This window comes from Centropristis striata, chromosome 5, assembly GCF_030273125.1.
Source record: "Centropristis striata isolate RG_2023a ecotype Rhode Island chromosome 5, C.striata_1.0, whole genome shotgun sequence".
Lineage (NCBI taxonomy): Eukaryota > Metazoa > Chordata > Actinopteri > Perciformes > Serranidae > Centropristis > Centropristis striata.
In genome coordinates, this window is record NC_081521.1 from 12,296,470 (window position 1) to 12,321,082 (window position 24,613).

At 42.4% G+C, this 24,613-nt stretch overlaps 8 non-coding genes and 1 pseudogene across 8 annotated transcripts; all 9 read left to right on the forward strand.

Moving 5' to 3' along the window:
- Positions 1-3,474: 3,474 nt before the first annotated feature.
- On the forward strand, positions 3,475-23,943 carry LOC131971190 (olfactory receptor 4E2-like; annotated as a pseudogene).
- Positions 15,368-15,440, forward strand: trnak-uuu (transfer RNA lysine (anticodon UUU)). The gene has a single exon. It is a non-coding gene; the product is annotated as a tRNA-Lys (tRNA).
- On the forward strand, positions 16,010-16,082 carry trnak-uuu (transfer RNA lysine (anticodon UUU)). The gene has a single exon. It is a non-coding gene; the product is annotated as a tRNA-Lys (tRNA).
- Positions 16,474-16,546, forward strand: trnak-uuu (transfer RNA lysine (anticodon UUU)). Its single transcript has one exon. It is a non-coding gene; the product is annotated as a tRNA-Lys (tRNA).
- On the forward strand, positions 17,115-17,187 carry trnak-uuu (transfer RNA lysine (anticodon UUU)). The gene has a single exon. It is a non-coding gene; the product is annotated as a tRNA-Lys (tRNA).
- On the forward strand, positions 17,578-17,650 carry trnak-uuu (transfer RNA lysine (anticodon UUU)). The gene has a single exon. It is a non-coding gene; the product is annotated as a tRNA-Lys (tRNA).
- trnak-uuu (transfer RNA lysine (anticodon UUU)) lies at positions 19,180-19,253 on the forward strand. Its single transcript has one exon. It is a non-coding gene; the product is annotated as a tRNA-Lys (tRNA).
- Positions 20,780-20,853, forward strand: trnak-uuu (transfer RNA lysine (anticodon UUU)). The gene has a single exon. It is a non-coding gene; the product is annotated as a tRNA-Lys (tRNA).
- On the forward strand, positions 21,241-21,313 carry trnak-uuu (transfer RNA lysine (anticodon UUU)). The gene has a single exon. It is a non-coding gene; the product is annotated as a tRNA-Lys (tRNA).
- Positions 23,944-24,613: the final 670 nt, after the last annotated feature.

Sequence of the window (24,613 nt, forward strand, 5' to 3'; positions counted from 1 at the left end):
AGTTGGTCTTCAGTCTCTTCTTAAAGATTGAGAAGGACTCAGCGGAACGGATGGAGTTTGGAAGTTCGTTCCACCACCTATAGGGGCTCTACAGAGGAGAAGAGTCTGGTCTGAGACCTTCAGCGGCGGAGGAGCCAGACGTCTTTCACTCGAAGAACGTATTGGACGGGAGGGTTTGTGGACCTGAACAAAGGAGTTCAGATAAGAAGGGGGCTGTGCCCGTTGCTATTTTGAAGGCAAGAGACAAGGCTTTGAATTTGATGCGGGCTGTGACTGGGAGCCAGTGCAGAGAGATGAGTGACATGTGCTCTCCTGGGCTGGTTGAAGACCAGATGTGCAGCTGCGTTCTGGATCATCTGCAGAGGCTTGGTGGTGATTACTGCGAGTTGCAGTAGTCCAAACGTGATAACACAAGGGCCTGAACCAGGAATTGGGTCGATTGCTCGGTCAGGTAGGGTCTGATTTTCCTGATGTTGGACAGGGCGAATCGACAAGTTCGGGCAATTGAGGACACATGAACCTTGAAGGTCAGTTGGTCATCAGTCATGACACCCAAGGTTTGTGTAGAGCTTGTGGGTACAAGTTGCGTGGAACCAAGCTGAAGATTGATAGGCTGATATAAGGTGGGACGGGCTGGGGTGACGAGGAGCTTCGTCTTTGAGAGGTTAAGCTGAAGGTGATGTTCTTGTTTCCAACATCTAGTTCAAAACCATGACACTCACTTACAAAACATACTAAAACAGCTCTCGCCTTCCTGAACTCCTTCAATCAGGTGCACACACCATCCCATGGACCCTATGTGCCTAGCTGGACTCTTCTCCTCTGTACTTCCCTAGTGGTGAAACGAGTTACCAAAGTCTATCTGCTCACAATCTTCAAGAAGAGACTAAAGGGGTCAAAAAGGAACCCATGACATTCGACTGGTTTTAGGACATGTAGAAAAAAAATATTAACAACTTTTTTTTTTTAACGTTTTAAGGTAACTCATGACCAACAAATTTTAGTCAAATTTACAAAATTAGGCCTCATTTCAAGAGAAAAAAAGTTTTCAATAGTAATAGTGGAAAAAAATGTCTTGATGGAAATGCACTGAGTAAGTTATGTCAGTTTTAATAAGGAATAATAAAGGAAAAAATGAAAATTATATATCAATGTGTTGGTCATAAGTTACCTTAAAAGGTGGAGAAAAAAAAGTTGGTCATAATTTTTTTCCTACTATGTCCTAAAACCAGTCGAATGTCATGGGGTCCTTTTTGACCCCTGAGGAGGATGGGTGTTATACTTTCTTAAATTTTTGCTCTTTCACTAAAAGTTGGCATAACCTACTCTGTGCATTCCCATCAAGAAATTATTATTTCACTATAACTATTAAAACAATATTCAGGTTTTATTTGTTCTTCTTCTCTTGAAATCAGGCCTAATTTTGTGTATATTTGACTAAAATTGAACAATTTTGTCTTAATTTTTATTTAACCTTTATTTAACCAGATAAAAAACCCATTGAGATCGAGACCTCTTTTACAAGGGTGACCTGGCCAAGAAGGCAGCAGCACACGTCAAAAGTTACAAGACAGACGAACAATAACAATAAACAGGCAGCGAAAAGTCCAACATATTAAAAGTACTAAAGTGCAAGTGAATAGGCGGTATAAATAGGTAGCATAAATAAGCAGTATAAAGTGCAGCAGTGATAAATACAGTAGCAAATTAGGAACATGAGCACTGTGCAAAAGATTTACATTGACGTTTTTTGAGAGTTGTGCGAAATGCTCCCAAAGGAATCAGTTCTGATAGTTTCAGCTCAGATTGAAGGGTATTCCAAGCAGAGGGGGCAGAGAAACTGAATGCTTTTTTACCTTTTTCGGTCCGGACACGAGGGACAGAAAGGTGCACAATATCATTGGATCTGAGGTCATAACGGCTGCCAGATCTCTTAAGGAAAGTGCATAGGTAAATGGGAAGCAGGCCAAGAAGAGCCTTATAGATCATGGTCATCCAGTGCGTATGACGTCTTACAGTAAGGGATGGCATGCCAGCTTTAGCGTAGAGTTCACAATGGTGGGTGAGGCGGCTACAGCCAGTGATGAATCTCAGGGCACAGTGGTACACCGGAGTTAAAGATTGTAGGCAGGTGGCTGAAGCTGACATGTATACAACATCGCCATAGTCAAGTAAAGACAAGAAGGTGGCTGAGACCAGAAGCTTCCGAGCCCTGAGGGAAAAACATGATTTGTTTCTGTAAAAGAAACCTAGCTTCACTCTTAATTTTGAAATCAATTTTTTTACGTGCAGTTTGAAGGACATAAGGTCTTAAGAGCAAAGTTAAGAAAAAAGTGGCACTTAACAAGCATTTTTTTCTTAAGAATGCTTTGTGAATCCGGCCCCAGTTATTTTGCCATTCTGCATTTAATGCATCCTTTGACACACCAGTGAACACACCATGCTTAGGAGCAGTACTACTATTACCTTGCTCAAGGGCACTTCAGTCCTTGACCTGTCAGTCCTGCAACCCTCCAGGGGCCACTGCCCCTGTGAAGAAGCCTTTGGCCCCTGCTGTGGCCCCAATTTATAACGATGAATGACGGAACAATTCTTACCTATTTTTTCTTCAAACAAAATCGCATTGTACAGAAAAGGAACCCAAAATGTGTACATTTTGTAGTTAAATAAAAGCAATAAAAGCTTGTAAAAAAGATCATTCTGACTGTACTGCACTTTCAAAATAAATAAAAAAACAATTGTGCACAAAGATGAGAAATATCATTGTCGTACAAAAATAAGTTCTTGTTGGTGAGTCTCATTGTTTCAATCAATGTATTTGTATCTTCCAAATCTACCTAAATTATATTTTTAAATAAGCTAAAATAAAGGTTTTGAATGCTTAAATATCATCTTTTTAAAATATGCCCCTCTGATTAAACACCCTCCTTGGCCCCCACAGTAAAATTGGTCTAGAACCGCCACTGCACCTGTAGTCAGTTTGTGGCCTACCCTTGCCCCTCCCTTTGGACCCTTTGTGAGCAGGTGGCTGCTCTCAGTGTTATAGCACAGCAGAATAAAAAATTCCCGCATATCATTTGCTGTGGGTCTGGGCAGGATGCTGTGCATGTTTCTAAAACCTACATGCAGTGAAGGAAAGACTGTTTTCTGAATATCTTTATGACTTTATTAGCTGGACATGACTTGTATAATCACATTCATACCTTATAATTTGTTTGCAGATATTTGTCCTGAAATTCTCTGATATTATAGGACACAAAAGTGGACAGCTTCTATAATAGTTTATTTGCAACTGTTTCAAATAGGTTTGCTTTCTGTGAATGATTGTAAAGACGACTTTTGAAAATGGGCTATTTAAAACTCATCTTTGAATCTGCATAACTTGAATATATCTTTTCATTTAACTGAATACTCACTTTCCCCTTATTCTTTCCCTCCATCACTCTCTTCTTCCAGCTGTGCTGTTGTGCAAACATGAAGAGCAACAGCAGCCTGAATCCTTTATACTTTCAGTTCACTCTGTTTGCAGACTATGGGTCACTCAGATATCTGTTCTTTATTCTGTGTCTGTTGATCTACATGACTATAATCTTTATTAATGCTGTCATTATTTTTGACAATCTGCCTGGAGAAGTCTCTGCATCAGCCCATGTATATTTTCATCTGCAGTCTGTCTTTGAACTCTCTGTACGGCTCGGCCGGCTTCTTCCCCAGGTTTCTGTCTGACATTCTGTCTGACACTCATTTGATCTCACGTCCCTCATGTTTCATTCAAATCTATATAATTTACACCTATGCATCATGTGAGATGACTATTCTGAGCATCATGGCCTACGATAGACTTGTTGCCATCTGCCAGCCTTTACATTATCACAGTAAAATGACAGTTAAGAAGGTGACACATCTTCTAATGTGCGCCGTGCTCTACCCTGCTGTTGCTTGTGGCTTCTGTCTGTCACTTACTGTTCGATTACCGTTATGTGGAAATAAACTGCACAGGGTTTTCTGTTCTAACTGGCCTGTGGTTAAGCTCTCCTGTGTGGACACAACTCTGAATCTTGTAGCAGGTCAGTTTGCAGCAATAACAATCATCTTCATCCCCATGTTCTTTGTCCTGTACAGCTATCTACGTATTCTGCTTGTTTGCCGGGGAAGCTCGTCTGAATTCAGAAGAAAGGCGTTACAAACCTGCCTGCCTCACATTGTCACATTTCTGACTTATACTTTTTGTCTTTTCTGTGAACTTTTGCTGGGTCATTTTAAGGTTAATGAAGTTAACCCATTTGTCATTTTTGTTTTATCTCTGGAGTTTTTGATACTTCCCCCGATCAATAACCCTCTAGTTTACGGCCTCAGTCTGCCTCAGATCAGAGGAGTGACTTTTAGATTTTTGAAGATACGCAAAGTGATTCCTGCTCCAAATCACAAGGTGGAACATGCACAGAAAGCCTCTAAAAAGCCCTGTGTCACCGTTGATTACATAATGTGCTTCTTAAATTTATTTTAACAATTTAGCTGAACTATACTATACCTATATTTGTTTGCGAACACATTCTTTTTTAACATTGTGAGGAAGTGTAACATTAACATTAAAGTGAAAATGATCTGGTCAGAGAATCCCTTAATATTTCCATGAACCTGAGTAGAATGCATAGGTATTCTGTGTATTTTTATGTGGTCTGGACTAAAACGTAGAGAAAAGTTGAGCTGAATGTAACATAATCAAAACATCATGAATGTGACTGTTATTTATTTTATACAGTACACTATTTATATACTGTGTGTCTCTTATTTAGCATGAGGGTAGGTCTAAATATTAACAGAGTGTCATAAGAGAATAATAAGAATTGTGTCTGGCAAACAGAGCTTAACTACATCGTCCTAAATAACCAACATTAACAACACTGATAGTGAGGTCCATCTACAAAGTCATTATTCCATCAATTAAGATATCAACCTGGCAAGTATGTTAAACAAAAAACAAACAAATGAACAGAGTTAATCATATGGATATTATGTAATCAACATTTTAAACTGCAAGTATCTTATGTGTGGTGTCTTGTCTTCTTGTGTTCCTCAAACATTGACCTTTTTGTTTTAACCTAAATACAGTATAGTTCAGTGTGTTCAGCCTTAAGATAGTTGTATGTTCTCTTGTAGAGAATTAAAGATGTGAAGAACCCTTTCTGAGCTATTACAGCTTTTTTTTTCCATTTCCCTGTGGCGGCAGGGGGACATTCTGTGTACAAAAAGCAGGAAAACTTTTGTCTCAATGGTTAGGGAAGCAGACCCTTTTACTGACAGAGCTGTTGCTGCAATTGTCTGATCCTTTGAAGTAATACCTCCACCAGGTAGGTAAATGGTTCAAAGATTAAAATAAAATAGGCTCATAATGGCCTGTTGGGACGTTATGTTCAACACTGATATATACATTACAGGGCTGTACATTAACTTTATTTTTATTTTTTTTCCAAAAGCACTGGTGCTACAGAGGTTGATAGTTTTTTTTTTTTTAAGCACAATCCACAAAATCTCTATCATTGGTTTATAACCATAGTTACAAACACTTCATCTGTAGGCTACACTCTAGAAAACATGTAAAACAAGATGTTACTGGTGCCCAGGTGGTAAATCATCCAAATGTAGCATGTAGTAGACTGGGACTGGAGCAAAGGTTGAGGAAGTGGGAATGTGGCTGCGGAGACAGAGAGGAAGTATGTGGCAGACAACTAGAAACAGTGAAAATGGGAAATGTATCACAAGACCAACCAGGCATTGTGCCAGGCAGGCAATCATTTAATAATGTGTGCCACCTATGAAATGTGCTCAGCTTCTTCTGCTCAATCCACTCAAACTGTCAGAACAGAAATCATGTTTTCCTAAAATGTGAGGAAAAAACCTTTGATTGGGCTGAGTGGGAATACCTGTTAGCTGTCTTACAAAAATATACTTTATGGGTGAATATACTACATTTATCCCCACCACAGCTCATCTTGCAAGGACCTCTCATAGTTTGGGATGACTTTTGAAAATCCTGTTTAATAACCCTTTTATATAGTCACCAATACCACTAATACTGCTACTACTACTACTAATAATAATGGTAACACTTAACAATAACCATCATTTATAAATGGTAAACAGATAGTTTATTAATGTTTAATCATCATTTATAAACCATATATCGGCCATTTACAATGGTAAATACATCATTTATTAATGTTTAACGAACTAAATCATTTTTAAATCACAAATAGATGGTATATTAATGTAAGTTCATAGTTACTTTACCATTAACAAACAATTAAATTTAAATTAATAGTTCATGAATAGTTTTAGTTGCACTCATTATAACATTTTAACACCATATTAAGTATGTTAATGATTCTGAAATGATTCATATACCTTTAAGAAATTGGTTGAAACATTTAACGATTAAATATTTATAGCACTTTGTAAATGGTTAATAATTGGTTTATAAACCATCTATAAACATTACTTAGTTGGTTATTGTAAAGTGTTACCATAATAATAATAATAATAATAATTATTATTATTATAATTATTATAATAACTTTATTTATATAGCACCTTTTAAAAACAGCAGTTTACAAAGTGCTTGGACAGAATGATGCCATAAGGCTAAAAACAATTCTTACATTTAAAAAAAACAATAAGAGACATGAACAATCACAAGACATTCTCAGATACCAAGAAAATAAAAGGAGTAAAACAGTAAAAAGTGAAGAAGTAAAAAGGAGTGGTGAGATAGACAGCATTACATAAAAGCAAGTCTATAAAAGTGTTTTTTAAGAAGTGATTTTAAAAGCAGTCAGTGACTCCTCACTCCTCTTTACCTACTGGTAGGGGCTCGTAAAGCAAAAGGTATATCCGGCGATCGGCCAGGCTTACTTTGAAGATGAACAAAGATTAAAGCAGGTCATGAACCATTTGCTGGCTGCTGCACAGTTCCACTCTGAGCTGGTATCAGAACTCCATAAAAAAAATGAAGGAAATAAGGCAGCTCTCATTACCGAGCAAATGCAATAATAAATTAAGGGTTACCATCTTCTCTGTATCTGTACAAGCATCTCCTTTAATTTGGCACACATATAATACAGCAAAATTCACCCCTTTTCTCACCAGGCAATTGAAATTAAACTTTTCTTTGTTCGGGTGGGGGGAGGGACCTTTCGGGATCTGCACTCCATTTAGGGCAATTTTCTAGTTGTAACTGCTCATAATGCACAGGCTCGTAGATTGTCCAACTTTTTGTTCAACCTGTCCATCAAACCTTAAAATCAGAGGGAGGAATTAGGGGTAACCACAACCACCAGGTGTTTTTATATGCAGATGAATCCATATATATATATATATATATATATATATATGGATTATTAGTCCCACAATGGGGAAATTCAAACTCTGAATTTAACCCATCCTTTTTTTACACACCATGCTTAGGAGAAGCCAGGAGGATGGAGGTCTTTTGTGCTGAGAAGGAGAAAGATCACAGAGAAGAATCCCTCAAGTGAAGGTCTTCTCTTGGGGCGCCATCTGAGCCCTCATTCTTCTGGTTCGTGGTTTCCCTTTCAGCACAAGGAGGAGTCATTTCAACCTGTGAGACATAGACACGTTATCTACTGATTTCACCAACACATAATCTGATGATTTAAAAGCATGGATAACTCCTGAGAATGTGTCTGAATCATTGAAAAGAAGAAAAAAAGTTATCTTATAAATAATGAATATAGAAATGTCTGATCAATTAATTTCAGGCTAAAAAACTGATTTCCAGTTTAAGCTCTGCCCATTTTGCAGAAACAAAATCTTGTCCGAAACAAACTAAATTTGACTGAACAAAATTCTTGGAAAATGCAGATACAAAAACACAAAAAAGAACCATTGAACCTCTCTCTCTCTACCTACATACAACTTTTTGCGAAAGACATTGAATGAACTGAATGAAGAAGTTAAATTGCTATTTCTTTACCTGGTCCCCAGCTTCTCGTGGCCCATGTTGTTGTCGCCCCCCGTTATCTGGAATGATTGGTTCGGTGTATCCTTTAATCAGGTTTCCAGCCACATCAAAACACTCTTCCCATCGTTCATCACGGAATTTGTCCTTCATTTCCTTTTTCAATGTCTCCTTTGCTGATGTCCTCAAAAGCTCCATCAGCACATCGTCCTGCTCCTCTAAAAGCACTTTTTCATAGAGTACCTTTCTATTGCAACAGCTATTTGTCCCGCAGCATTTTGTCCGTACAAAGAGCTGTAAAAGAAATCCCCCCAAAACAATACTAAAGAGTAACCAGCCACCAATGGTCTGCAAAAAGGAACAAAGATTTATTTTATTTTGTTTATTATAACAGCATTAAGTCTTCTTAAGACAAAATGTTAAAAGTGTTAAAACTCACCCTGGACCTGTTCTTCAGTTCAGAGATGGTTGCATGTTCGTGCTCTGTGATCTTCTCTGTGGCTTTGCAGGCTAACACTACCTGTTCTTCAGAGTGATCATTCAAACAGCAAACGTACCAGTCTCCATCAATGAACACGAAAGCAGCCCACAGCAGACCCACTAAAGCTGCCTTGGCAATGTGATAGAAGAAAAAACCAAACCCAACCCAGCCACAGCACTTGAACACACCAGAGCACAGGTTTCTGCAGATCATCTGGAACAACCGGTCCATCCACAGCATCAAGAGAAGTATTATAAAAACTGGTAGAATCAGGTAGAGATCACAGGTGTAGGCTTGTTTTTGACAGGTACACGCAAAGTCCCTGTCGAGCAGAATATTGTAGGTAAACATCAAAGTTATCGCAGCGTAGGTGCTGAGCTTCCCAGAAACAAGTTTTGCCAGAACGCCCTCCATCTCTGCGAGCTGGTATAAACTGACAACCTGCAGCTTAAACCCTCTGAATATCTACCACCATTAAACCACACATTTCCTGTTTCTGTTTTATGAGAAATCTATATGTGTGTGTGTGTGTGTGTGTGTGTGTTGAAAATTTACCATATGGAAATTTAGTAATTCCCTCTGAAACTGAAAGTGTCTTTTTTGTGGTGTCTTGTCTTCTTGTGTTCCTCAAACATTGACCTTTTTGTTTTAACCTAAATAAAGTATAGTTCAGTGTGTTCTCTTGTAGAGAATTAAAGAAGTGGGACCGTTTCTGATGATTTGGCTTTTTTTTAAAATTCCCCTGTGGTGGCAGGGGGACATTCTGTGTACAAAAAGCAGGAAAACTTTTGTCTCAATGATAAGGGAAGCAGACCCTTTTACTGACAGAGCTGTTCCTGTAATAGGCACGCCATTAAATTATCAAAGACCCAACAATGTTTGATCTCTGATTCAGCCACCACAGTCCACATGAAAGAGTCCACATGTGTTAATTATGTCAACCTTCAGTTATTATCGTGCACTCACAGTCCAAGCGTTTGTGGCTTTGCAATCTTATTTTGGCCCCTCAGGCTGCAGGGTACTGTCCCTTTTTGGTGATGTTTGTTTGGAAATTACTTGATGTTGATGACTGAAAAAAGGCAAAATCAAGTTCCAACAGACCCGATAGTCTGAAAAAAAGTATTCTCTATCCCTTAAACAAGTATTTTTTTTTGCCTAAACCTAACCATTCTTAGCAAGAGTTAATTTTTTAAGAAACACGTCAGCAGTCATTGGACTCTAGGGTATATTTTCAAACCACAGAGCCTTTGGACCCATATTTCTATGCGCAAGATTGAAAAGATGTCGACACAATGAGCAGTCATCCGTTACCAAATTATTTCCTTGCATTCACACGAGCACACACCAATGGCAGCTCATTACCATGGTGCTAGCCCAGGGGCAGGAAACCTGCGGCCCCAGAGCCACATGTGGCTCTTCAGGCCATCTGCAGTGGCTCCCTGTGACTGTCACAAAACAATTATATGAAATGAAACGGTTGTTTTATTTATTTAAATTTGCATTTTTCAATGGTATACGCCAAAAACAATTTGTATTCATTTGTAAAATTGTGTAGCTTATTTACAGCATTATTTACAGCATATAAAAAATGTGCATCATAGCTCACTAAAGTCTCCAGCCCGGTGCCTTAACCTCAAAGTTTTGCCAGCTTTAAGTCTAGTTTTGAGTTTCGGGAAAGATATTTCTTCAGTGTCCACACTCTCACTTCCATCAGTAAAGAAACGTCTGTAAATCACAACCTGCCAAATGACTTGTTTAACTGTCAGAATTTGATCCATTCTGTCTGATAACATTAAAAAGTGTAGAAAGGCCATAAGATTGAATTGTTTTATTCAAATTAAAGTAAGTGGATCGCTAAACAGGAAGTCTGTAGTGCACCTCAGACTCAATTAGATGCAGAAGAGCTGCAGAAAATCTGGGTATTTTTCATGCATTGAAGTCATTTTTGGCTTTATCCACCACTGAGCAGCTTTCATAAGAATGAACAAAGCCCCACCTCAAACCCTGTATCAGTTCTCTTTATACATCAATGCAATACGTCACATGCTTCGTTGCTCCAATTGGTTGGGGGTCACATTCTTTGCTTGGTCTGTGCTAATTGAAAATGCCCCATGGAAATAAAGAATGAGCTGAGATGTTCCAGACGAATCACAGCATTTGTTCATTTTGGGGGGTTTTGCCAGACTTAAGACCAATGGACTGCGGTGCCTTTCACCTTGTGAGCATGCAGTGCTGTCCTTAAAAGTCCTTAATAAAACTATTTTATGCAGGTTGGTAAAATGCACATTGAGCAGACAGGAACAGTCCCGGGGTTTGTACAAAAATATAACATAAGTTAAAAGAGACACAGGTAGTTACAGGTAAGTGTTCAGGTGTGATGCAGGTTGATGTTCTAGATGATAACATGGTTCAGAGGCTGGAAATCAAGACGTGAGCAACGTTAATGATTTGGAAAGCAGTAAGTAGAAAAGAGCCAGTTAGATCCTGCAGGGCTAGTGAACAAACATGGAAACAGGTGTGAGCAGGTTTGCAGGGGATTCAGGTAACTGGGACAGCAGGAAAGAGGTTACTGCAGGGCAGCAGAGAGTGGCTGGATGTGAGAGTCTGGTGACTGGGACTGGATCAAAAGTCAGAGATCAAACTGGTTTGAGGAAGTGGTAATGTGGCTGCAGGAACAGACAGGAAGTATGTGACAGAAAACTAGAAACAGTGAATGTGGGAATTTGTATCACAAGACCAACCAAGCATTGTGCCAGGCAGGCAATCATTTTATAATGTGTGCCACCTATGAAATGTGCTCAGCTTCTTCTGCTCAATCCACTCAAGCTGTCAGAACAGAAATCATGAAAAACCTTTGATTCAGCTGAGTGGGAATACCTGTTAGCTGTGTAGTGGAAAATCTTAATAGACGACAAGAGTTTCTTAGAAAGACAGCCCTGTGAGGGATTTAATGACAAGTATCACAAAACAGATACAATATTCAAGATACACAAACAGGTCCTTGGTCCGAATAGCAACTGCGTAGTTTTCCTATTTCTGTTACTTTATACCTATACCCCATGTTCCTGTTGTTTTTCCAAATGATGCAGTGGGATTTCCTAAATCAGAGCTGCTCATATCTTAATCAAGCAGGAGTTTCCTGTACAGAGACTGTTACTGTTGGTCTGATTCTGTGTGTTTGTCAAATCATCTGTGATGCATTTTTAAACTGCTATATGTCTGATCTTTTAATACATCTTCAAATTAATTAAAAATAACCCATACTTTTTCATTGGTGAATATACTACATTTATCACCACAGCTCATCTTGCAAGGACCTGTCACAGTTTCGGATGACTTTTGGAAATTCTGTTTTATAACCTTTTAATGTAGTCATTGACTCCTCACTCCTCTTTACCTGCTGGAAGGGGCTGCAAGATTTGCACAAAGCAAAAGGTAGTTCCAGCAATTGTCCAGACTACACAGCCTTACATTAATTTGAGGACTGGACCATCTGCAGATGAATTCCATAGCTGATAAATTAGGTTAGGTACAATACAAGATTAATAAATCCCTGTTTTTGTTATGTTTTACCATACTGACTGTGGGACAACAGAAAACTTGCTGGAGTGGGCAGTGTTATTTAGCTGTCAGTGGGAGCAGGCTATTAGAGCTTGATGGTAAAGAGGGCGGAGACAGAGAAACTCGGAGTATGTTGTCAGTTACCACGGCAACTCAGCCGGAGCTGAAGTTACCTCCCTTTTTGGAATGGGAAGCTCCCTCATTTCAGGGTTAACATACTCAGAGTTTTCAGATAACCTGCTTTGTTGAACAGGCCCCAGGTGTCTTTATATGCTGAGGACTCCATATTATACAGTGGTGTGAAAAAGTGTTGGCTCCCTTCCTGATTTCTTATTTTTTTGCATGTTTTTCACACTTAAATGTTTCACATTAAACAAATACTAGTCAAAGACAAACACAAACTGCTGATATTGAATTAAGGTTTCTATTATTTATGGAAAACAAAATCCAAACCTATGTGGCCCTGTGTGAGGAATTTTGGCCCATACCACTTTGCAGAATTGTTGTGATTCAGCACAATTGGAGGGTTTGAGGATGAACGATCTTTTTAAGGTCATGCTAAAGCATCTCAATAGGATTCAGGTTAATTCTTTGACTACCACTTAAAAATCTTCATTTTGTTTTTCTTCAGCCATACAGGGGTTATTTTGGATCAAGTTCATTTCAGCTTGAGGTCATGAACAGATGGCTGGACATTCTCCTGCAGGATTTTTTGGTAGAGAGCAGAATTCCTGGTTGCATTTATCACAGCAAGTCTTCCAGGTCCCGAAGCAACAGAACAGCCCCAGACCATCACACTACAACCACCATATTTTACTTTCAACCTGGTCTCACAGAAATCCGTGAAATAGCCACGAATTTACGTAACTCAAAATCCGTGGAATAGCCACGGAATCACTCAAATTTCCGTGAAATTGACACGGATTTCGCTACAATGCAAGTTAATGACTTGCCAAAAAGTCAAAAGACCTCTATGAAGCGGACCATGATAGACCAGAGTACCTCGCCCGGCACGGGTAAACCGGGGCCCCCTCCTGGAGCCAGACCCGGGAGGGGAGCACGCAGGCGAGCGTCTGGTGGCCGGGCTTTTGTCCATGGGGCCCGGCTGGGCTCAGCCCGAAGAAGTGACGTGGATCCGCCGACCTGTGGGCCCACCCCCCGCAGAGTAGGACATAGGGGTCGGGTGCAGTGGGAGTCGGGCAGCAGGCGAAGGCGGGTACCTGGGTGTGCTGACCCCCGGCTCCAGCGGCTAGCTCTGGGGACGTGGAACATCACCTCGCTGGCGGGGAAGGAGCCCGAGCTTGTGCGGGAGGTGGAGCGTTACCAGCTAGAAATAGTTGGGCTCACCTCCACACATAGCGTGGGCTCTGGAACCAAACTCCTGGAGAGAGGCTGGACTCTCTCCTTTTCCGGAGTTGCCCAGGGTGAGAGGCGCCGGGCGGGTGTGGGGATACTCACAAGCCCCCGGCTGAGCGCCGCTGTGTTGGAGTTCTCCCCGAGGAACGAGAGGGTCGCCTCCTTGCGGCTGCAAGTCGCGAGGAGAAGGTCTCTGACTGTTGTTTGTGCCTATGCACCGAACAGCAGTTCGGAGTACCCGGCCTTCTTGGAGTCTCTGGGTGGTGTCCTGGAAGGGGTACCGCCTGGAGACTCTCTAGTTCTTCTGGGAGACTTCAACGCTCACGTGGGCAACGATGACGGTACCTGGAGGGGGGTGATTGGGAGGAACGGCCTGCCCGATCTGAACCCGAGCGGTGTTTTGTTATTGGACTTCTGTGCTAGTCATGGATTGTCCATAACAAACACCATGTTCGAACATAGAGTTGCTCATAAGTGTACCTGGTACCAGAGCACTCTAGGCCAAAGATCGATGATCGATTTCATTATCGTATCGTCAGATCTGCGGCCGCATGTTCTGGACACTCGGGTGAAGAGAGGAGCAGAGCTGTCAACTGATCACCACCTGGTGGTGAGTTGGATCAGGTGGCGGGGGAGGATGCTGGACAGACCTGGCAAACCCAAACGTGTAGTGAGGGTGAAGTGGGAACATCTAGCGGAGGCCCCTGTCTGCAGGGTCTTCAACTCACACCTCCGGAAGAATTTCTCCAACATCCCGGGTGAGGTTGGGGACATGGAGTCCGAATGGGACATGTTCAAAGCCTCAATTGTTGATGCGGCTGGTAGGAGCTGTGGCCTGAAGGCCGTCGGTGCTTGTCGCGGCGGCAACCCAAGAACCCGCTGGTGGACACCAGCGGTGAGGGAGGCCGTCAAGCTGAAGAAGGAGGCCTTTCGGTCTTGGCTGGCCGAGGGGTCTCTGGAATCAGCAGACAGGTACCGTTCGGCCAGAAGGGCTGCAGCTGCGGCAGTCGCTGAAGCAAAAACTCGGGTATGGGAGGAATTCGGGGAGGCCATGGAGGAGGACTTTCGGTCGGCCTCAAAGAGGTTCTGGAAAACCGTCGGGTGTCTCAGGAAGGGAAAGCAGGGCTTGGCCCAAGCTGTGTTCAGCGGGGGCGGAGACCTGCTGACCCGACCTGTGGATGTCGTCGGACGGTGGAAAGAACACTTTGAGGAACTCCTTAATCCAGCCAACACGTCCTCCATAGAGGAGGCAGAGTCTGAAGACTCAGGGGAAGACTCACCAGTAACCCTGGCAGAGGTCGCCGAGGTAGTCAAAAAGCTACCCGGCGGCAAGGCGCCAGGGTTGGATGAGAATCGCCCTGAGATGCTGAAGGCTCTGGACACTGTTGGGCTGTCATGGTTGACACGCCTCTTCAGTGTCGCGTGGAGGTCTGGGACAGTGCCAGTGGAGTGGCAGACTGGGGTGGTGCTTACCATTTTCAAAAAGGGGGACCGGAGGGTGTGTTCCAATTACCGTGGAATCACACTCCTCAGCCTCCCCGGAAAAGTCTACTCCAGGGTGCTGGAAAGGAGGCTCCGGCCGATTGTCGAACCTCGGATTCAGGAGGAACAATGCGGCTTCCGTCCTGGCCGTGGTACAACAGACCAGCTCTTTACCCTTGCGAGACTTCTGGAGGGGGCATGGGAGTTTGCCCATCCAGTCTACATGTGTTTTGTGGACTTGGAGAAGGCCTACGACCGTGTCCCTCGGGGAGTATTGTGGGGGGTACTGCGGGAATATGGGGCACCGGGCTCGTTGCTACGAGCTATCCGGTCCCTATATAACCAAAGTGAGAGCTGTGTCCAGCTTCCACAGCTACATGCAAATCAGAGACAATGGTCCTCCATGCCACTAGGAGTTGTTAATGGACAGAAGTTGTGTGGTCTTTCTTGGCCCAACCCTTCATTTGGACTCTGGGCCATCCTTTCCTCCAGAGAGATGCTCAAAAGAAGCCTGGACAGCTCAGTCGGTAGAGCATCAGACTTTTAATCTGAGGGTCCAGGGTTCAAGTCCCTGTTCAGGCGGCAAGATTGTTGCTTGATCTTTCTGTAGTGCTCAGAACTCCACTGAAGGTCAATTGCTCACAAAAACAGAGTTCAGTCCATTGCAGGCCAACCCCAGGGAGAGAGGTGGCAGTTTCTGATGGAATGCTGGAATACAAATCATACCTGAGTGACCCCCACTCCGTTTCTCGTAAACCATTAGCATTTAGACACAAATATGTATTCGTACTGGGCAAATGAGAAATTTGCTTGCAACCTGTCTTTGTCTCCCACAGCTACATGCAAATCAGAGACAATCCTCCTCCATGCCACAAGGAGTTGTTAATGGACAAAAGTTGCGTGGTCTTTCTTGGCCCCACTTTCTTGCTCGTAAACCATTAGCATTTAGACACAAATATGTATGCGTACTGGGCAAATCAGAAAACTGCTTGCAACCTGTCTTTGTCTTCATCAGCTACATCCATATTGGAGACAATGGTCCTACATGCCACTAGGAGTTGTTAATGGACAGAAGTTGTGTGGTCTTTCTTGGCCCAACCCTTCATTTGGACTCCGGGCGATCATTTCCTCCAGAGAGAGGCTCAAACGAAGCCTGGATAGCTCAGTCGGTAGAGCATCAGACTTTTAATCTGAGGGTCCAGGGTTCAAGTCCCTGTTCAGGCGGCAAGATTATTGCTTGATCTGTCTGTAGTGCTCAGAACTCCACTGAAGGTCAATTGGTCACAAAAACAGAGTTCAGTTCATTGCAGGCCAACCCCAGGGAGTGAGGTGGCAATTTCTGATGGAATGCTGGAATACAAAATCATACCTGAGTGACCCCCACTCCGTTTCTCGTAAACCATTAGCATTTAGACACAAATATGTATTCGTACTGGGCAAATCAGAAAACTGCTTGCAACCTGTCTTTGTCTTCCACAGCTACATGCAAATCAGAGACAATCCTCCTCCATGCCACAAGGAGTTGTTAATGGACAAAAGTTGCGTCGTCTTTTTTGGCCCAACCGTTCATTTGGACTCCGGGCGATCGTTCCCTCCAGAGAGAGGCTCAAACGAAGCCTGGATAGCTCAGTCGGTAGAGCATCAGACTTTTAATCTGAGGGTCCAGGGTTCAAGTCCCTGTTCAAGCGGCAAGATTATTGCTTGATCTGTCTGTAGTGCTCAGAACTCCACTGAAGGTCAATTGCTCACAAAAACAGAGTTCAGTTCATTGCAGGCCAACCCCAGGGAGTAAAATGGCAATTTCTGATGGAATGCTGGAATACAAATCATACCTGAGTGACCCCCACTCTGTTGCTTGTAAACCATTACCATTAGACACATACATGTATTCGTACTGGGCAAATCAGAAATTTGCTTGCAACCTGTCTTTGTCTTCCACAGCTACATGCAAATCAGAGACAATCCTCATCCATGCCACAAGGAGTTGTTAATGGACAAAAGTTGCGTGGTCTTTTTTGGCCCCGCTTTCTTGCTCGTAAACCATTAGCATTTAGACACAAATATGTATGCGTACTGGGCAAATCAGAAAACTGCTTGCAACCTGTCTTTGTCTTCATCAGCTGCATCCATATTGGAGACAATCGTCCTCCATGCCACTAGGAGTTGTTAATGGACAGAAGTTGTGTGGTCTTTCGTGGCCCAACCCTTCATTTGGACTCCGGGCGATCGTTTCCTCCAGAGAGAGGCTCAAACGAAGCTTGGATAGCTCAGTCGGTAGAGCATCAGACTTTTAATCTGAGGGTCCAGGGTTCAAGTCCCTATTCAGGCGGCAAGATTATTGCTTGATCTGTCTGTAGTGCTCAGAACTCCACTGAAGGTCAATTGCTCACAAAAACAGAGTTCAGTTCATTGCAGGCCAACCCCAGGGAGTAAGATGGCAATTTCTGATGGAATGCTGGAATACAAATCATACCTGAGTGACCCCCACTCCGTTTCTCGTAAACCATTAGCATTTAGACACAAATATGTATTCGTACTGGGCAAATCAGAAAACTGCTTGCAACCTGTCTTTGTCTCCCACAGCTACATGCAAATCAGAGACAATCCTCCTCCATGCCACAAGGAGTTGTTAATGGACAAAAGTTGCGTGGTCTTTTTTGGCCCAACCCTTCATTTGGACTCCGGGCGATCGTTCCCTCCAGAGAGAGGCTCAAACGAAGCCTGGATAGCTCAGTCGGTAGAGCATCAGACTTTTAATCTGAGGGTCCAGGGTTCAAGTCCCTGTTCAGGCGGCAAGATTATTGCTTGATCTGTCTGTAGTGCTCAGAACTCGACTGAAGGTCAATTGCTCACAAAAACAGAGTTCAGTTCATTGCAGGCCAACCCCAGGGAGTAAAATGGCAATTTCTGATGGAATGCTGGAATACAAATCATACCTGAGTGACCCCCACTCTGTTGCTCGTAAACCATTACCATTAGACACATACATGTATTCGTACTGGGCAAATCAGAAATTTGCTTCCAACCTGTCTTTGTCTCCCACAGCTACATGCAAATCAGAGACAATCCTCCTCCATGCCACAAGGAGTTGTTAATGGACAAAAGTTGCGTGGTCTTTCTTGGCCCCACTTTCTTGCTCGTAAACCATAAGCATTTAGACACAAATATGTATGCGTACTGGGCAAATCAGAAAACTGCTTGCAACCTGTCTTTGGCTGCGGTCGAATAGTCAAAAAAATCAGCTCCTAAGTCCTTTCCTAACCACTTTTCCTTAACCTCAATGGAAAACGTCACGAGGTTAAGGAAAGATGAGAAGGAGAATTCATGAGGAGTTAGGAGAAGACGATCGCGGTTTTTAGAGAATCCGATTGCACTTACACTTAGTCTACGTCATCACGCGACGGCGGATGTTGATGACGTCGAATGTCGTGGTGAAACTACAATTTTCCGAAGATGGACTACAAAAATCAGCGTTCTCACGAATATTAGGCGATTACCATGATTGGAAATGAAATGTAACAAAAAAGAATAATAGACCACGCCAGTCACAAAAGTGAAACAAAATGGTCATCACATTGAGAAAGGTTGATCATGCACCTGTCCATTCATATTTATAGACAAAATACCAATAGGTATGATTGAATGAAAACTGATAAATCATGGCACATTTACAACGTTACAAAGCCACTACTGTACATGTTATTATTATGCTTTTAAAGCATACCTTTATTATTCAGATCTTATTCACATATACACAATCTATAAAATTGCTACGAATTAAAAAAAATAAAAATAAAATTGGATGAATTGAGATCCTATGTCATTATTCTTCATTTTCAACATATAATTAAATTAAGATGAAAACACATCAGTAACTTACACGACGATCTGCGGGATTTGTCAGTCATTTTGTTCGTTTCTTCTCGTGACCGGTCGGCCTTATATGCTGCTACCGCAAGGAATTGTGGGACGGCATTACCTCCTTTCCTTTCGTAAAGGATGGTCCGGTGTATCCTATGCTAAAGGAGATACTAAAGGAAGCATTGAAGCTCCTTTCCTTAACAGTTAGAGAATTCGAACAGCTCTTATCATGGCGGCTACGATAATACTTCCGGGTCATTTCACTCAGTTAGGAAGGTTCCTAAGCAAATTTGACTATTCGACCGCAGCCTTAGTCTTCATCAGCTACATCCATATTGGAGACAATGGTCCTCCATGCCACTAGGAGTTGTTAATGGACAGAAGTTGTGTGGTCTTTCTTGGCCCAACTCTTCATTTGGACTCCGGGCGATCGTTTCCTCCAGAGAGAGGCTCAAACGAAGCCTGGATAGCTCAGTCGGCAGAGCATCAGACTTTTAATCTGAGGGTCCAGGGTTCAAGTCCTTGTTCAGGGCAAGATTATTGCTTGATCTGTCTGTAGTGCTCAGAACTCGACTGAAGGTCAATTGCTCACAAAAACAGAGTTCAGTTCATTGCAGGCCAACCCCAGGGAGTAAAATGGCAATTTCTGATGGAATGCTGGAATACAAATCATACCTGAGTGACCCCCACTCTGTTGCTCGTAAACCATTACCATTAGACACATACATGTATTCGTACTGGGCAAATCAGAAATTTGCTTCCAACCTGTCTTTGTCTCCCACAGCTACATGCAAATCAGAGACAATCCTCCTCCATGCCACAAGGAGTTGTTAATGGACAAAAGTTGCGTGGTCTTTCTTGGCCCCACTTTCTTGCTCGTAAACCATAAGCATTTAGACACAAATATGTATGCATACTGGGCAAATCAGAAAACTGCTTGCAACCTGTCTTTGGCTGCGGTCGAATAGTCAAAAAAATCAGCTCCTAAGTCCTTTCCTAACCACTTTTCCTTAACCTCAATGGAAAACGTCACGAGGTTAAGGAAAGATGAGAAGGAGAATTCATGAGGAGTTAGGAGAAGACGATCGCGGTTTTTAGAGAATCCGATTGCACTTACACTTAGTCTACGTCATCACGCGACGGCGGATGTTGATGACGTCGAATGTCGTGGTGAAACTACAATTTTCCGAAGATGGACTACAAAAATCAGCGTTCTCACGAATATTAGGCGATTACCATGATTGGAAATGAAATGTAACAAAAAAGAATAATAGACCACGCCAGTCACAAAAGTGAAACAAAATGGTGATCACATTGAGAAAGGTTGATCATGCACCTGTCCATTCATATTTATAGACAAAATACCAATAGGTATGATTGAATGAAAACTGATAAATCATGGCACATTTACAACGTTACAAAGCCACTACTGTACATGTTATTATTATGCTTTTAAAGCATACCTTTATTATTCAGATCTTATTCACATATACACAATCTATAAAATTGCTACGAATTAAAAAAAATAAAAATAAAATTGGATGAATTGAGATCCTATGTCATTATTCTTCATTTTCAACATATAATTAAATTAAGATGAAAACACATCAGTAACTTACACGACGATCTGCGGGATTTGTCAGTCATTTTGTTCGTTTCTTCTCATGACCGGTCGGCCTTATATGCTGCTACCGCAAGGAATTGTGGGACGGCATTACCTCCTTTCCTTTCGTAAAGGATGGTCCGGTGTATCCTATGCTAAAGGAGATACTAAAGGAAGCATTGAAGCTCCTTTCCTTAACAGTTAGAGAATTCGAACAGCTCTTATCATGGCGGCTACGATAATACTTCCGGGTCATTTCACTCAGTTAGGAAGGTTCCTAAGCAAATTTGACTATTCGACCGCAGCCTTAGTCTTCATCAGCTACATCCATATTGGAGACAATGGTCCTCCATGCCACTAGGAGTTGTTAATGGACAGAAGTTGTGTGGTCTTTCTTGGCCCAACTCTTCATTTGGACTCCGGGCGATCGTTTCCTCCAGAGAGAGGCTCAAACGAAGCCTGGATAGCTCAGTCGGTAGAGCATCAGACTTTTAATCTGAGGGTCCAGGGTTCAAGTCCTTGTTCAGGGCAAGATTATTGCTTGATCTGTCTGTAGTGCTCAGAACTCCACTGAAGGTCAATTGGTCACAAAAACAGAGTTCAGTTCATTGCAGGCCAACCCCAGGGAGTGAGGTGGCAATTTCTGATGGAATGCTGGAATACAAATCATACCTGAGTGACCCCCACTCCGTTTCTCGTAAACCATTAGCATTTAGACACAAATATGTATTCGTACTGGGCAAATCAGAAAACTGCTTGCAACCTGTCTTTGTCTTCCACAGCTACATGCAAATCAGAGACAATCCTCCTCCATGCCCCAAGGAGTTGTTAATGGACAAAAGTTGCGTGGTCTTTCTTGGCCCAACCCTTCATTTGGACTCCGGGCGATCGTTTCCTCCAGAGGGATGCTCAAACGAAGCCTGGATAGCTCAGTCGGTAGAGCATCAGACTTTTAATCTGAGGGTCCAGGGTTCAAGTCCCTGTTCAGGCGGTAAGATTATTGTGTGATCTGTCGGTCGTGCTCAGAACTCCACTGAAGGTCAATTGGTCACAAAAACAGAATCCAGTTCATTGCAGGCCAACCCCAGGGAGTAAGATGGCAATTTCCGATGGAATGCTGGAATACAAATCATACCTGAGTGACCCCCACTCCGTTTCTCGTAAACCATTAGCATTTAGACACAAATATGTATTCGTACTGCGCAAATCAGAAAACTGCTTGCAACCTGTCTTTGTCTTCCACAGCTACATGCAAATCAGAGACAATCCTCCTCCATGCCACAAGGAGTTGTTAATGGACAAAAGTTGCGTGGTCTTTTTTGGCCCAACCCTTCATTTGGACTCCGGGCGATCGTTCCCTCCAGAGAGAGGCTCAAACGAAGCCTGGATAGCGGTAGCGGGAGGGCGAGAGTCTGTATAATCTCCCCCAATCACGTTGCCCCATTTCCATCTTTCTCCATCTTTGCTCTCGGCCAATCGTTGCGGCCCCTCTCCAAAATTTGGACGGCCGACCAATCTGGGCTCGCTATTTCCATCTTTGCTGACAGCCAATCACGATGCCCCTTTTCCAAAATTGGGTTCGCGCGCAGCCGCAGAAAGTCCGCAGAACGTCTGTTTTTTCTCTTTTTTTCCGAGAGACCGGCCGGTTTAAATTTTCAACCAAAAGACGTCGAGAAGAGTTCAACTTCATCCTCAACCACAAAACAAGTAAGATACTGTTTAATTATTGTGTTAAGACACCTAGCTAGCCCGATAGGTATTAAATATTTATTACAGAGAACAACGAATATACAGAGAAACGATTTTCACGTCGCCGTCATCGACGGTTAGATTTTGAAAGGGGTTTCATCTATAATTTACAGTTTGACATTGCTTCTACATGTTCATATCAATATGGTTCACTAGCACTGCATACGATCATAGTGTCCGTTGATAAAGGTAACATTGCTTTCATTTAGTATCGCGTTACGCTCGTCATAAGCTAACGTTATATTAGCTTTAAATGTAGCTTATCATACCTCCATGCAAAATCCTCTTTTTTTGCGCTAGTAATAACAACATAAGGAGTTCAGATGATTGTGCACATTTGGTTTCTCTCCGAGAAAAATATATGATCATAACGTTACTATCCTCCGGTACCTCCATTCATTCTCAACAGTAACGTTACAGTATAACATCAGTATAATGTTAGAGCATATTCAGTATATATTATCAATGAGATTTGTATTGTATTCGGGTGTTGCACCTGTTGTGACACAAGGCTTAACTTGAATATATTAGACTAATTGATAATAAACTGTGTGTGATTGTATGTAACAAGCACTTATAGCATACTACTTCATTATACACTGAGCTGAAATGTGTTAGAATTTGCTTCTTTGTATGCAGGTGTTCTTATAATAGTGTAATATAATAGTGTACATAACTGTGCACATTGATTTGGTTATATTGTGTAATGAACTGAATTATTATAAACCTTAGTAGGTTTGGTATGAACTCCATGTTTCTTTCTCAATTAATGACAGATGGCTTCCAAACCTAAGAAGCACAGATCTATGGTCGATGACGAGTGGATGTCGGGGGTCTGGCCCTCTGAGGCAGGAAACAGGCCGGCACCACGCCAGAAAAAGTGGCATGATCTGTATCAGAAGGTAAACTTGGACAAAGTGATCATAAAACACAAATCTATGTCATATTAAAAGGAGACACATTCTTATGCTTCACTGTCAATATTACAGATTGAGAAATGTCCGATGCAGCAGAGGGGACAGGCGTCTCTGTTTGGAGGGACTCGGGCCTGTAACTGCGGTTTCCATACAAACAAGGTACCAGAGGTCTCTCATAAGATTACGAGGTGTTGGTGTTGCATTCTGAATTATTACAATTTCACTCTCTTGTCTGCGAACCTCTAGCCTTCCAGCTCTGTCCCTGTGTCCTCTTTGGGGACACCTCAACCAGGCTCCTCATCTGCGTGTTCCTCGTCAGCTGCCGTAAAACCTGGGCAGATGCCTCAAAAGCCGATTTTGACTTTGTCATCAGTGAGTAATGAGGATTTACTTATGCTAATATTTATATTATTAATATATTCAACTATATTAAAATGTACTGGGCTCCACTTAAGGTTAATTTCTTCTTTTTGGCAGTTTACAAAGCCACGGTTTGGTGGCTCTCATGGTGCCATGTTAAAGCCAAACTTAAGTTTGGCTCGGAAGCATTCACCTAAGGTAATGTAAAGAGAATGATACATAGATTGACTTTGATTAAAAAAATATACTGGTACACTGTTATTGTTTTCATGTAGCAGTAACTATAGTGGGACTTTCATGCATTCATTCCATGTTGAATTGATTTGATTTATTGACTGCTATGCCAATAATGATTCATTCATTCATTAGCATATATGGTTATCCTATATTGTGAACTGTGACTTTATTCCCTCAGACCGCTGATGTATCCAGCCCCATCATAAGCCCCACAAAAAGCAGAGTGTCACCACCTGACCGCAGTCCCAAGACGTTTCTGCAGACCGTTTCTCCTCTGTCTCTTCCTCCCTCTCCTGTTCCTGTATCAAGCCCAGCGTCTTCCATTCTCAGCTGTAAGAAGATATTCTACTACACTTGAATCAGGAACTGTTCTTGAGTAGATTGTTATCATATCTATTTATTTAACTTACCGTATTTTATTTTATTTGTCATAAAATAGGAAGTGCTATCTGCCACCTCCTCCTGTGTCTCCTCTGGAACCCCCTCTGCTCCTCTCACCTCGCCATTGCCTAAGAATGTGGGGATCCCACCTTTTTCAGACACTGCCTGGCTGCCCACAAAGCTGCTGAAGACCATACCGCCTCAAGACCAGAAGTGGATTTCAGCAGCCCTGTGGAAAAACCAGCGTCTGCGCACAGACCTGAAACTGTGGTATGATCCACCAGAGCCATCCCTCATATACCATCAGGTCCCCGCTCCTGAGCGCTTTTTCCAACACCGGCTTCTTTTATGGATGCCATACCACCTGTGGAAGGTCAAGCTGTCCTGTCCTGCTTGTGGTACACAGCTCACAAGCTATGGAGCTCACAAGAGAGCCCGCCATATTCTGGATGTGGACAGGTATTACCTTATGATCACGGAGACTCTCTGGTGCAGTTCAGCTGGTTGCAAGACAACATATCTTTCCTCCAGCAAGACAATCTTGGACCAGCTGGACTTGGCTCACAGGCTGGAGTTCAGATTGATTCTGACTCGAAAGTAAGTATACATAGATCAATTTGCCTTAGTTTGTTATCAAGAATTTAGAA